General features: G+C 42.8%; 1 protein-coding gene across 1 annotated transcript in view; it reads right to left on the bottom strand.

Moving 5' to 3' along the window:
• Positions 1–13,964, bottom strand: part of LOC126183923 (dystrophin, isoforms A/C/F/G/H-like) — a gene marked incomplete at its 5' end in the record, with an annotated part of 927,096 nt that overhangs the window by 577,207 nt on the left and 335,925 nt on the right. The gene's annotated exons all lie outside the window — the stretch shown is intronic.

The following is a 13,964-nucleotide window of genomic DNA, read 5'->3' as shown; positions in this document are numbered from 1 at the left end:
GCACGTTCTCAGGGCTGGTCTCTCCACCTCTGCTTATAAGAGGACACTTGTACTTAGAAAGCATGAGGGAGACTATATGTGGATAACTGTCCTCATACGTGCTAGCTCTTCTCTCAAGCAAAGTCAAGCAGCTACGCTGCCGTGGAGGGCCACTGCAGACTGTGCTGCGAAGTGCTACGGACGTTTTACTAATAAGATACGACTGAAGGATCAAGTTTTTTTTTTTTTTTTTCTTCGTTGCCACGAACTGCTCTGCACCATGTGGACGTGACTGCAGCTTGTCAACAGGTTAATTACGTTCTTCCAAATTGATTTCCATATGTCTTGCTGGGCTGTTTTGTATTTCGTAGTATTAGTCTACGCGTTAAGAAATATTGTGCAATATTTTGGTTTAACGAGTGAACCTTGCAAAATGAAATACGTTTTATGTCCAACTTTGTATTATTATTATTATTCATATTCATACTAATGGTCTCAACCGTCGTTAGTTGGTAGAACAATTTCATTTTCAGGGTTGAAAAACAAACGAACTGTATGTTTGTTCTACCAGTATCTGATTTTTTTCCAGTTTTTGGCCTACTTGGTCATGGCGCAAAGCCTGTTTGTAGAAGATTTATATTAGTAGAACAAAAATCCATTTTGTTTTTCAACCTTAAATTATTTTTACTTTTCATTGTACCTTCATTTTTAGGTTTCGTTTTCATTCAAAGGCAAAAAAATCTGGGTGACCGTCCTGACAACGAAATCATTAGAGGTAGAGCACAAGTTCGGAGCAGGGAAGGATGGAGAGGAAATCGTCCGTATTGTTTTCAAACGAATCACACCGGCACTTGCCTTATGTGATTTAAATCTGGGATGCCGAGTGGAAATCCACGCCGTCGTCCTCCCGAATACGAGTCTAGTGTCTTAACCTCGCAGCGACATCGCTTCGTGTTTTCCTTCAACAGTTTCTGCGTATGTTGTGACACAGGTGCTCAAATGAATTAAAACTGAGTACACAAAACTCAGTGAAGCTCCAATGAGAATAAAATCATCAGTACAACTGATAAGCAATAACAATAGAACATTTTGCGCCAAACTAGAGAACACTGATCTATCTCACCAACATACAACGATATTTGCTAACAACCAGGAATTAATGCTGCCTACGGAAATTCCATTATCTTGGCATGATTCCCCTCAATTAGCTTAAAGTTTTTGGTGGGCTTCCGACTGCCGCAATCGCGAACATGCCCCGAAATCGAAACAAAATTAATTACAAATGAAAAGCAAACTGTCGACGAATATCCCGCCTAAAAGTAAATAAAATAACGGACACAAGAGGAAATACCGCTCCACGTTCATCACTGAAAACTGCATAAGCTTAACCTCTCAATCATCCATCATGGGTTTGGCGGAGGTATGAGCCCTGGTGGCGTAGCGTAACTGTAATAATGAAATTCATAAATAAAATTTCATATATTCAAACTATGTCCTCAACGTGAGATTAGGAGGAACTCGTACCACGCTGTACACCAAGGACGAATCAGCTAGCGTTACAATAAAACTGAGTAGACCTGCTAGGGCGGCGACGTTGCAACGAGAAAGGGAGAGCCGATGTCATTTCACAACGGTGACAGCAAACCGCAAACTCTGCCGTCGTTTCAGCCAACCTACGTGGTCACGTTCTGTCTCAGTCACGAAACTAATTCCCGTTTTGTCAAGTGTAACCGCATTCGCTGTCTCTGCATTCACATGGAACTGTATTTCCCGGAGACAGCACAGCTTAATGTTGTGTCGCCACTGTTCTAACTTATTTTGCTCTTTTGTAGCGAAGTTGGAGAAAAAAAGAAGAAAGCTGTCCTCAGAACCAAAACAGATGTGTCGATGACGATGACTGAAACCAGTACAGGGAACCATACTGACCGCGTACTTTCTGCTATATTCATGGTAGCATCAGAACCGAGGAAAGACGCTAAAACTTGTAGTACGTACGAAATATACATTTATAGAATTCAATGAACAGTGAATTGTTATGAACGTGCACTAATCGTGTTCTGAGAGTGAGTATTACATGGTAGGTGATACGAATCTGCAACTAGTGAAAGAAATGGGCCTCCGAAATGAAGAGATCCGATGGAAAATTCCTGGTATCGAGGAGATGAAAGAGGCTTATTTGCATATACTCAAATCAACGGACTGATCATAAAAAACAGCTGTAGGCAACATTATCGTTATAAAGGTCGTAACCGTCACTTTGTCACCATTATTTGAAATTCTGGTTTTCATTCTATACATGTCACAAGAAGACTGTGAAAAATAGAGGATGCGCAAATGTGAAATTAATTAGTACTTAACCGCCTGGTCTTCCTTTAACCACGCACTTTCTCAATCAGAAATTATTTTCACGGAGCCACACTGGCGCGCGGCACACCCTTTTCATACGTCATACTAGACCAGCAACCACGCCCCTTTACCCTCTCATATGAAGCGACGGAAGTGTGAACCTCTTCAGAAGGTCTTCTACTTTCGCTAATTTACTGTACTGATTACCAATTTCGATCTTACTTTTCTCCTTGCGGTGTGGCCTGTAAAAGTGATCCAAAGTTCAAGAAAATTATTGGTTGAGATGCAGATACAGTAAGAATGATATTCATATCGGGTCTCCAGCCGGAACAGAACGTCATCTTGACACGAGATGACGTTATGTTCCAGTGGAGACCCGATATGAATATCATCAGTTACTACGCCGGGAAAGATTACGGAGCCACATGCAGATACTGTAGTTATCGAGAAATCCACATAAGATATAAAAACAACAGTTACCACTAAAACGCAAATAAAGAGGAAGTAGGAAACGTTACTCTTTTTCCCCGAGGTTTTGGAACATCATCAATCCCGGTCACTTCCGTTATCTAAATTACAATTGAAGTTCTGTACACCACACTTTCGTTGTTTCCGCGCTTGACCTTTTTAGCATTAATATACATAGTTGCAAATTAATTGAACTATAATGCCATACTCAGAAGTGGAATGTGACCACCTCTATTATTTATTGGCGACTAACCAAGTTTCCGAAATAAAAAAATAAATCGGTGATGCGAAACCCAACACGTGCTCGTCATAGTACTCTGAAAATCATTGATAGAGGTAATCAGGCAGATTCGTTGCTTCTATTATTCGAAAACATTTCGATCCTGTACTACATCACCGCCTGCTAAATAAAATAAGTTAGTATTAGTTGTGTATCTATGCACCTGAGGCACAGGCAGTGGGCGGAGCATTGTCGTGGCCGTCAAGTCAACAGACCAGTTAATTCTCATTGTGTCTCAGAGAAGTGTGACGAGGCCACGATTTTGCGTGTGATGTCTCAGTGAGTAGTATTAAGGACACTCTTTGCGGAAATATTATCCGATAAATAATCGGTAATATCTAGGGAAACAATTAAAAACTATCAGCCTGGCGTAAAGATTGGCAACTAGCACTTCATGAACAAAAATGTAAATTTGTGCAATATAATAAACGTGCCAATGTCATAGAACTCTAACGCACAATTTATGAGTCGCAATTAGAGTCAGTCAATAGTCCTCCAAATAACTGGCAGTAGCAACGTATTGATCAAAGAAGTATGATACAGCGATAATTTCAGTCGACCTTTATATATATATATATATATATATATATATATATATATATATATATATATATATATATATATATAAAACTGTGCAGTCTAAACTAGGATATTGCTGAGGTGTATATTATCTCCAAGTGGTCGCAAATATACAATACAAACCCTTTTTCTCTAAAATGGTGACTGCGAAGTTTTTTGGGATAAAATGCATTTGAGATAATGGGTTAAGAACGTATTAAAAAGCAAGCCTAACCTTGCCTGAAATGAGATAGAAAATGGAGAGCTCTTTTGTAATAATTTCCTACTAAAAACATTACTTCCAATTTAGAAGTCGTAATTTTACTCTTTTTTTAAAAAAAGTAGAGAGCATTTTTCTCGCCAAAAGAATAAGATAATTTTTAAATACTTTTCATCCTGCAATATTTTTTTATCTTTTAAGTGTTGCTCGACTCAAGAGTACTAGGAAGATTGTTTGGATTTTATAACTGAATGAACGATACACACTGAAAAAAACTGACAGTCAGTTTTACGAGTTATATTCAATAATAATATCTTTTCTGCCATCTTCCAATTTCAGATTATGAAGGTGACCTCCTAACATCCAGTTAGCTGCAAATTCGAAGCAATGTGAGGTTTTTCTTTCTATTTATTCTTAATTATGTGCGTGGGCTGCGTATTACTCGAAAAAACTCGGGTGTACCGTTTTCGATATAAAGGCCATTCCGTATGTATGGTACACCCTATTTGTAAGATTTGGTTACGAGTAGGCCAATACGGATAGTCAAAGGCTTGGTTTCAAGAATAATAGAAGTAATTAAGTTTTCAAATGTCAGAAAGATGAAAAAAATTCGTCTAATGTCTCCTTCAAATCTAATTAGGAAAAACTACAAATCAATTTACAGAAAAGAAGCTGTTCATGTGCTGTATATTATTTCTCAAGTCAACATCCCTTTTTGTATACACATACTGATCGTAGACGGATGACTGACGTATCATAAATGTTTTTGACCATCTTCTGACATTTCGTACCCCTTTTCCGCTAAAACTTACTATATGTGAAAAATTTTAACATGGAACACTTCTATCATAGGCAAAAGGACATCATGGATGCCCAGTGTACTGTAAGAAGCTAACTTATTAACCACGAATAATTGATTTCTTTTTCATATTTTCTTATTACAAACACCATTTTATTCGTCTTAAAGTACTTTATTCACTGGATAATTTGTATGCAGTATTGTCATAGGTAATAACCCTGACAACTGCGGTAGTTCATTATCTCTACTTGTCGTAAAAGCTGACTTTTCTACGCGAATACACTTTCCGGAACGACAGACATATTTGTCCTTGTCACCTTGAATTGTGATTTACCTATTGCTACTACGGCCTAACGTGCTTACATAAAGTACGAAATGCAACTAAAATCTCAAAACACAGTTGCAGGTTATTGTGACCTTAGTGATATACCAGATAGTAACGTTCTATCCTATACATTCCACATTTATTTACTTGTTTGTATTTCATATTCTTATTTCTCACTAAACTTCTCTTCCAACAACAGACAAATATAAATATTACTGTCGAAAGTCAAAAATTACAAGCAACCGATGACAGTCAAATATCGTCAAGAGCATTAAATTTCACGTCGTTCGTTTCATTTTTGAGATGTTTCCTCATCGTTCCCACAGCGACCCTTATCCCAACGACTATGCTTATTTCAAATCGTGTCATTATTTGAAACTATTAAACTGCGAAACTTTGACACGGGCCCTCTGGTATACAATGTTCTCGGAACGACGCATAGTTCCATTAGAGACCGTAAACGTAAAATTGTACCAGTAGCAGCGTTTTCGAGTGAGATACGCATGCTTTCACCGCTCCATCCGTGAATGGGACGAAAAGACACGTTAATATACGGTGCATTAAAACGAAGCGTTCGGGGCGCATTTTAGAGTAATTTACAGAGTATAGGTGTAGCCAGTGTGGGTGGGAGGAGCGAGTACGCTTTTTTCCGGTGAGCGTGGAGAGGGATGAATGGGAGTGGCGTGGCGGTGGCTGCATTATCCGACAATCCGCTTCCGAGAGCGACTTCCAGGAAGGCAGAGCGCTAGCGGCAGCGGCAGCGGGCATCTCCATAGCAACGCCGGCCGCGTGGAGCGCGCCGCTCCCCCTGCCGTAGAATACGCAGCGCCCCCCATTCACAGGCTGCCGCGCGCGTTTTTCCCGAACCGCATTACAGCTCGCTGACCGGCTCTCCACTAAACCTTACACCTCACTCCGGCGCACGAGAGAGAGCACAAATTATTTCCCCGCTGGCCACATGCCACCGCCGCTCCGACGCACGAGTGGTGAGTGGTGCTTCCGCGAATTACGCCCGAACCGGCACGTTACCAGCTGATTGCACTATTTAACGGACACAGCAACAGTATACGCCGGCATGCCTGCCAAACTTTCTCGTGTACACGTGAGCATTCGCCGAGTCTCTAGTGTCAGCAATTACGATGATTAGCAGTTAATGCCGGGAGAGGATACTTAAGATAACTACCGAATAACTGAGACCGACGATCTGCAATATAGCGTAGATAAACGATTCGCGTTACGAGCACGAAAATATGTCCCCGAATACTTAAACCGGAGCAAAAATTTACAAAAAATCGTGTAAGACAGGAAAATTGAAGTGCGAAGCGTTATATCTCCGCGCAGTCTTCGTTTTCGAAATAAAAAACAATATAAAAAACAGGAAAATGCAAATAAACAACTCGTGCTATAAACGTGGTTACAACAGTCACAACTCGATAGCAAAATGCGCCCTAGTGACCTTCAAAAATCATTTCAAGCTTATGGCACCAAAAATAAAAAGGACTACGTAATCTACGAGAGCAGAAGCGCCAAAGAAGAAAAAAAAAAAGACGCTATTTTTTTCCGGGTGCCAGTTTCGGAAAAGCGGTAAAAATTAAAATTAGAAAATTGTACGGCGGGCGAGGAGAGGAAGGTAGTGGTGAAAAGTGCGTACCTTAGAGGTGCCATGAGAGAGCGGAGAAGCGGGCGACGAGCAGGCGCGCGGGCACGGCTGTGGCGAGCGCGCCGCGGCACACTCGCTACAGACACGTTGTCTGGGCGGCGCGACGCACCCCTGGGGAACTCCGCATCGATCTCGGGCCACGCTCGGCCCAAACCGGCGCACTTCGGGCCTGCCCGACCCACAGTCCCACACTAAAAGCAACAGATGCGGCACTAGGCTCGTGTGCGAAAAAAGGAAAGGACCGAGGGCGAAAAGGTGCTGCGGCCCGACCGGCACTCGCACGTGAGTCGCCACTTTCCCTTTCAGGACAATTTCACTTTCTCCGGCGCACGGGGGCTGCGACCCCGGTCAGCCGCCGGACCGCTTCCGACAACAACCGGATCAAAATACCCCGGCGCGCGGCCTCAAAATAGTGACCCACTTCCCCCTCACCTGCAACGCGTACTGCAATAGACACGGAACCTCGGACAAACTAATCCCTCATCGGCAGCGCGCCAGCACACCTGGAAGGAAACACTGTTTCAGCTCATTAAACTGTCGGCAGCGGAAGTGTTTATTTTATTTCTTTTTTAGGCGACGGGTACACACAAATCTGTGCTGGCTTAAAAATAACGATATGGCGGCAAGAGAGTAAGCTAAACCGAGCTTCAGTGGTGTATCATCGTTGAGATTACAAACAGGAAGGACGGCCGATTCGGGTTTCATATCTCGTCGACGTCGAGGTCATTACAGACGGAGCTTTTTAAAACCATCCCGGCACTTACCGTGGGATGTGAACCTCCGTCCTTCCAAATGAATGTGCAGTACCCTACCACCGGGCCACTTCGTCCGGATTAATATCATTATTGACAGAGCATAAGCTTTGACAGGACAAAAATTTTGAAGCAAATGGTCTGTGTCCTTCTAACAAGAACCAGCCAGGCCTTATACGAATTAAGGAATTTTCCATTTTTGTTCGGAGCTGTATCCAGAATCGAAACAGCCGTAAAGAAAGAGCGTCTTTTGTCAGCTGATGGTCAATCAGTGTGCTGGTATTCATATCACAAAGTCCCTACCACCAGCCGGCCGGTGTGGTCGAGCGGTTCTAGGCACTTCAGTCTGGAACCGCGTGACCGCTACGGTCGCATGTTCGAATCCTGCCTCGGGCATGGATGTCTGTGATGTCCTTAAGTTAGTTAGGTTTAAGTAGTTCTTAGTTCTAGGGGACTGATGACCTCAGATGTTAAGTCCCATAGTGCTCAGAGCCATTTGAACCATTTGATGTAGCAAGTTGGAGCAATCACTTCTCACACATGTATGGAATTATACGGCCTGTATTGGCTATCAAAATAACAGGTTGTAAATTCCGAAGAATAAATTTGGTCAATGCGTTAGCCACTACACCGCCTTACTCGACACAAACAAAAACGACCAAGGAGCAACCAATAGGCGCAGACTCCTTTTACATTCACTGTTTGACATTAAGGTGACAAGAGTCATACCATGATCTAGCATTCAATAAGAAAAAGGTCAGCAGTCGTCACAAACTGTCAGTACAGTTACAGGCACGTCTTCAAAGAAATTCCTAATAGTCTAGAAAATATTCGAGAAGAAGCAGATCAAAAATATATTAGGAGGACCACATATTCTTCTGCTAATTTTTCTTCAAATCTTGGAACCAACAAATCTTTATAGACGACTGTCTTTGCAAAATATTCAATATGTGTTTACATCCCAAACATATTTCAACGCAGTTTAATGATTTTAAGTGGGCGCTCATTTTTTTAATCGGTTGAAATTTTGTTCGGGCATTGTTTATGAGGCGAAAAATACTTTGGTTTTAAACTACGGTGCTACTTCACGAAGGAAAGAGAGACGACGGCCGCGCTTCCTCAGAGGGCGGTGCGCCGCTGCGGGCACGTCACACGTGGCCATCCGCGGACCCTACACAGTCCACAAATACCACGGCACCGCACTCGTCCGGCAGTTCTCGCTACTCTCTCAAATCTTCGATGATGATGATGATGATTATTGGCTTGTGGGGCGCTCAACTGCGCGGTCATCAGCGCCAGTACAAATTCCCAACCTGTACACAGTCCAATCCAGCCACTTTCACGAATGATGAGGACACCACAAACATCCAGTCCCCGGGCAGAGAAAATCTCCAAGCCGGCCGGGAATCGGGCCCGCGACCCTGTGATTCAGAGGCAGCAACGCTAGCCACTAGACCACGAGCTGCGGACGAAATCTTCGGAACACACCATTGACAGCAGTGTGATTACAGTTGCGCTCTACCAAAACTGCAGTACAGTAGTTTTGGTATAGTACGTTAATGACGCAGTAAATCGTAGGATTACCGGCAGCCGTGGTATCACTGGTAGGGAGGGAAACATAACTGAATGTGTGAGAGGGAAACTGGGAGCCGAGGACTTCTTTCTGTTTTTTGTTTGTTTGTCCATTGAGTGTTTTATATTCTTACAAAATATAAATTGAATTTATAAGTAATAAAAATTAGTTAAACGTTTAACTTCTGTACTTTTATGTAACTCTGCACTTTTGGTGCAAGTACACTTCACAAGCACAAATATAAAAAAAGTCTGTATAGTTATTGTTGTTGTTTTATACTCAATAGGATGTTCTTGATGACAGGCAAAAGTTTCCTGTTATTACTGATAAGAGCAAAAGTTCTTCATGAATAACAAACACATGTTTTATAAATGCTCGACAAAGCATTGAAGCAATGTTGATGTGTGTTTTTTTTTAATTTTACTTTTTTTTTTTAGGAAATTGTGTCTTCTTGCGCTATGCCATGAAATAGTCTCTCTTTATTTTTGGCCGGCCGGTGTGGCCGAGAGGTTCTAGGAGCTTCCGTCTAGAACCGCGAGACCGCTACGGTCGCAGGTTCGAATCCTGCCTCGGGCATGGATGTGTGTGATGTCCTTAGGTTAGTTAGGTTTAAGTAGTTCGAAGTTCTAGGGGACTGATGACCATAGATGTTAAGTCCCATAGTGCTCAGAGCCATTTGAACTATTTGATCCCTCTCTTCACGTTACAAATCAACAATTTTAGAATAAAACCTGAATTACACATTTACAATTTCACTTTTTCTATAAATATTGTTTATCTTTAAGTAACAAACAGGAGGATAACTATATAGAGAAAAAATATTCTGTGGGTTACGCAGCAGTCCTTTATATATCCTCACTCAGTTTCTAGACAGTTAACCGCTTCTGGTTTCTAGAGAAATCTAGCAAGACACCGATCGCATATGAAAAACAAAGGGATCGAAATGAGGTAACGCCCTATACGTACGCAACACACCTAACGTACACGTAACGCGGTTATGATCTTAACCAAACAAAGCTGCTAGGAAAACTATTGTACCCTACTATTACTTATGGCAGCCTACAGTAGTCTCACAACTCTAAGTATGATTGACCATGCCCGCATTTAACTTTTTCGATTCCGATCGCCCGTCGGACTGTTTCCACACGTACACTTGCAATGACCTTAGCTACGTTCTGGACTTTGCTTCTGGCTGGTTGTTCACTTTGTGAACTCCGCCGTCATAGACCAGACGAACAGCCTGTTTGGTCCAACGGCCTCTGTGTCAAGGCGAGTGATCATGAAGAGTGTTCATGCAAGCTGAGTAGGATAGAAAAATTCTCCTCTTCCATAATGCTTATGGGACACAACGTAGTTCTTCTCTTTAAATTTTTCCTTGTTACAGTGTATCATCTGCAAATGCACACAATTATAGAAATAATTTTGACAAAAGAATTTAACGCTTCTAGATTAACCAGAATCACCTTTTTTTACTTTCGAAGGCCTAGTTCATAGGCAGAAGGCGGGAAATGTCTGGAACCTAGTAGGCAATGGTGCAGTGTCGACAGCATACGAAAGTAATGGTTTTGATCAAGATCAGATAATGTTAGCTTTCGCAGTAAAAACAGAAAGTGGGATCATTTCCTGGCTTGTTTACTGGAAGCAGTGAACCCATGAAAAAACTATTGCAGCATTATTTGGGTTAATATAACGTATTTCTGATGATCTCTGCAGACCAATATCGAAACTTGGCTAACGGTGCAATAGAGCTAACCCGGTGGCAAGAACTCGTCTGTAGGACCACTTCATTATTAGACTCTGTTATAAAGACCTATAATATCTCAACTTCAAAGAAGTTCACACTTACTGACGTGGAAACCAGATGGATCACTTTCGTAGCTACTTAAAAGGATTTAATCTCTGTGGACATAATTACTTCTTCATCGCAATTCCGTGACTGCCGGGTAAAAGATATACTGGTGGGGACGCTGCTTTCCAAACCACAATACTTGGTATATTTTTTATTGCCTATACAAAGAGCGTCCTCCCCCCCTCCCCATGGACCATGGACTTAGCCGTTGGTGGGAAGGCTTGCGTGTCTTAGCGACACAGATAGCTGTACCGTAGGTTAAACTACAACGGAGGGGTATCTGTTGAGAGGCCAGACAAACGTGTGATTCCTGAAGAGGAGCAGCAGCCTCTTCAGTAGTTGCAGGGGCAACAGTCTGGATGATTGACTGATCTGGCCTTGTAACATTAACCAAAACGGCCTTGCTGTGCTGGTACTGCGAACGGCTGAAAGCAAGGGGAAACTACAGCCGTAATTTTTCCCGAGGGCATGCAGCTATGGTTAAATGATGATGGTGTCTTCTTGGGTAAAATATTCCGGAGGTAAAATAGTCCCCCATTCGGATCTCCTCATTCTGCATCTGGCTTTTAAAAACATTTATTACGATCGCAATTTCGACACATTGTCATTGTCAGACATTGCGAGATGTTAATGCCAATTCCGGTAAGATAAACGTAGAAACCACACCCAAAATATACATTTACATGAAACACTCGTGTAGCAACGTGGAGGCTGAATTAAGCCCTCCAATCCGAAGAGGATTCATACACCATCTCACAGGAATATTTCCACTGTGTAGGAAGAAAACCAAACACAGAAAGCAGCTGTGGCGCTAGAAAACGTGTGTCTCAACACACAGCATACGACTGTCCAACATACGTGAGGGTTGTCTGCACGTAGAGGCACTCAATTACTACCAATAATGTTAATCCAATATTAGGAAATTCCGAAGTAATTTTTATATCTGCAAAAATGCGAGAGGGTATATCAACATACGCTAAGCAAGAAAACTCTCGAGTACTAATATAGAAAGACAGAAGGAGAAAGCTCGATCTTCCAAATGGTTCAAATGGCTCTGAGCACTATGGGACTTAACTTCTGAGGTCATCAGTCCCCTGGAACTTAGAACTACTTAAACCTAACTAACCTAAGGACATCACACACATCCATGCCCGAGGCAGGATTCGAACCTGCGACCGTAGTGGTCGCGCGGTTCCAGACTGTAGCGCCTAGAACCGCTCGGCCACCCGGCCGGCTCGATCTCCCAGATGGAACTTAGTGTGGCAGAGGTGATTCGACCTACTTCTCCTAATACTGGCGTCGAATGGTGAACTGCCTGCAATAGCTCCCCAGTTGGGTGCAGTGGCGCCTCAGAAGGAAGAGTAGGTATGGAGGACCTTAAGCAAAATAGATCAGGGAACATCACAGAGTGGACACAGAAGCTAGTTACCTCCCCACCTTGATAACGGAAAATTAAAAGGAGTATGGAGGATGAACCCATATTTCACCGTCTCGGATATTTTTCAACGACATTTCCTGATTATTTCGATAAGACAGTCCTGTGGTGGTACGTTACAGACTAATCACATTTCGTTTTTTTTTCCCCCTCATTTATCTCTGTATCTGGAATGCACAGAGAGATCTGCACAACAGTGCAAATGTAAACGGTATGCACTGCGTGTCTTGTTCAGAAACAAGCTTGTCCCATTCACTCACGGTTGTTGCTGTTGACAACAGTAATGCCACATTACTCTTCGCCCTCAAGCTTGCATTCAGTACTGCTCGGTTCTCACTTGGATTTGTTTCTCCGGTTGTGTTAGTTGTACATAGCAATACGGATCGGTGCGCACCTCCTGTGCGGGTTCACTGAGTGCAATGGGAGAGCAGCACAACGACGCTAAGTCGCAAAGCACAGTACATCTGCATCCCAGGGTTGTTGCATTACGCTGATTTTTGTGTTGCACGTATCACCGACTGCATATTATAGGCCATTTCGCTGTTTTGAAGTTACTTTCACAGAAACGAAGGTAACTGAGTAAACAAAGTGAATAAATCGTAATTACATTATTACTTTGTTATGAGTCAACGAAGACCACGGGTGAAAATATTAAGAAAATATCCCCGATCAATCTCGAAAATTTTATCTGTGGATTACGGGTTTATCCTGCGTACACAATGCTAATAGAAATTCCGTTTTTGTCTAAGACTTTTCTAACAGCAGTGTGTTAGAGAAGTTTGTTTTAATTACTCGTTACTAAAACAAAACACAAAAAATAAGTTTAATATCCACACCAATTCTTCATTTGAGTACTGTGGCGGCGAATGCGTCGGTTGTAATGTTGAGTGTTGGGCCTCCAAACACGCTTTGTGAGGAGGTTCTCCGCCAGCAGCTGTGCAACAGTCGCCTACTGCTACGGAGCTATTGTTTTGTAAACTATAGGTATTCAAATTTTAAAAGAGGGGGGGCGGGGGGAGCGAGAGAGCTTCGTCCTTAGGGTGAGTCATCCAACTTGCGGTTACTGAGGCTGAGAGACGCGGCGCTAGTTTAATTACCGTGCTAAACTGCCGCTGATGGATTGGACGAGCCACTGCAGGATTACGTATCAGGGCGTAAGGCAGGGTAAAGGAGCTAACCACCTCAGCATCTCGGCTACCCGACACCTGTACACAAGGGCCCATCACCAGCTAGTCGCTGTGTATTTCCTTCCTTCCCTCTCAAACTGTACGCGCAGCAAACATTTCTCGAATCGCAGTTCAGCTACTTGATCGGCGTGTATACACTGATGACCCAAAACGATGCGACCACCTAGTTAATAGCTTGTTTGTCCGTCTTTGGAACGAAATACATCACCGATTCTGCGCATCGGGAATCCGACAGTTTGTCGGTAAGTTTGCGGAGGTAAGTTGCATTACATGTCTACATAAAGGTCGTAATTCGCGTAAATAACGGGCCGCTGATCAGCATACGCGGTGATGGCGCCCGATAGCGACTCAGATGGGTTCCATAGAATTTACATCGGGCGAATTTCGTCGCCGACACATCAACATGAGTTCATTATAACGATCGTCGAACTACTGTAGCACGGTTCGGGCTCCAAGAACCGGCCAGTTATACTGCTGAAAGATGACATCGTCATCGGGGAAGACATCAAGCTTGAAGGGACGTAGGTGGTTCG

The sequence above is a fragment of the Schistocerca cancellata genome, chromosome 4 (genome assembly GCF_023864275.1).
Source record: "Schistocerca cancellata isolate TAMUIC-IGC-003103 chromosome 4, iqSchCanc2.1, whole genome shotgun sequence".
Classification (NCBI taxonomy): Eukaryota; Metazoa; Arthropoda; class Insecta; order Orthoptera; family Acrididae; genus Schistocerca; species Schistocerca cancellata.
Note: the sequence above shows the minus strand (reverse complement) of the source record. Positions and strands in the feature narration are given on the sequence as shown.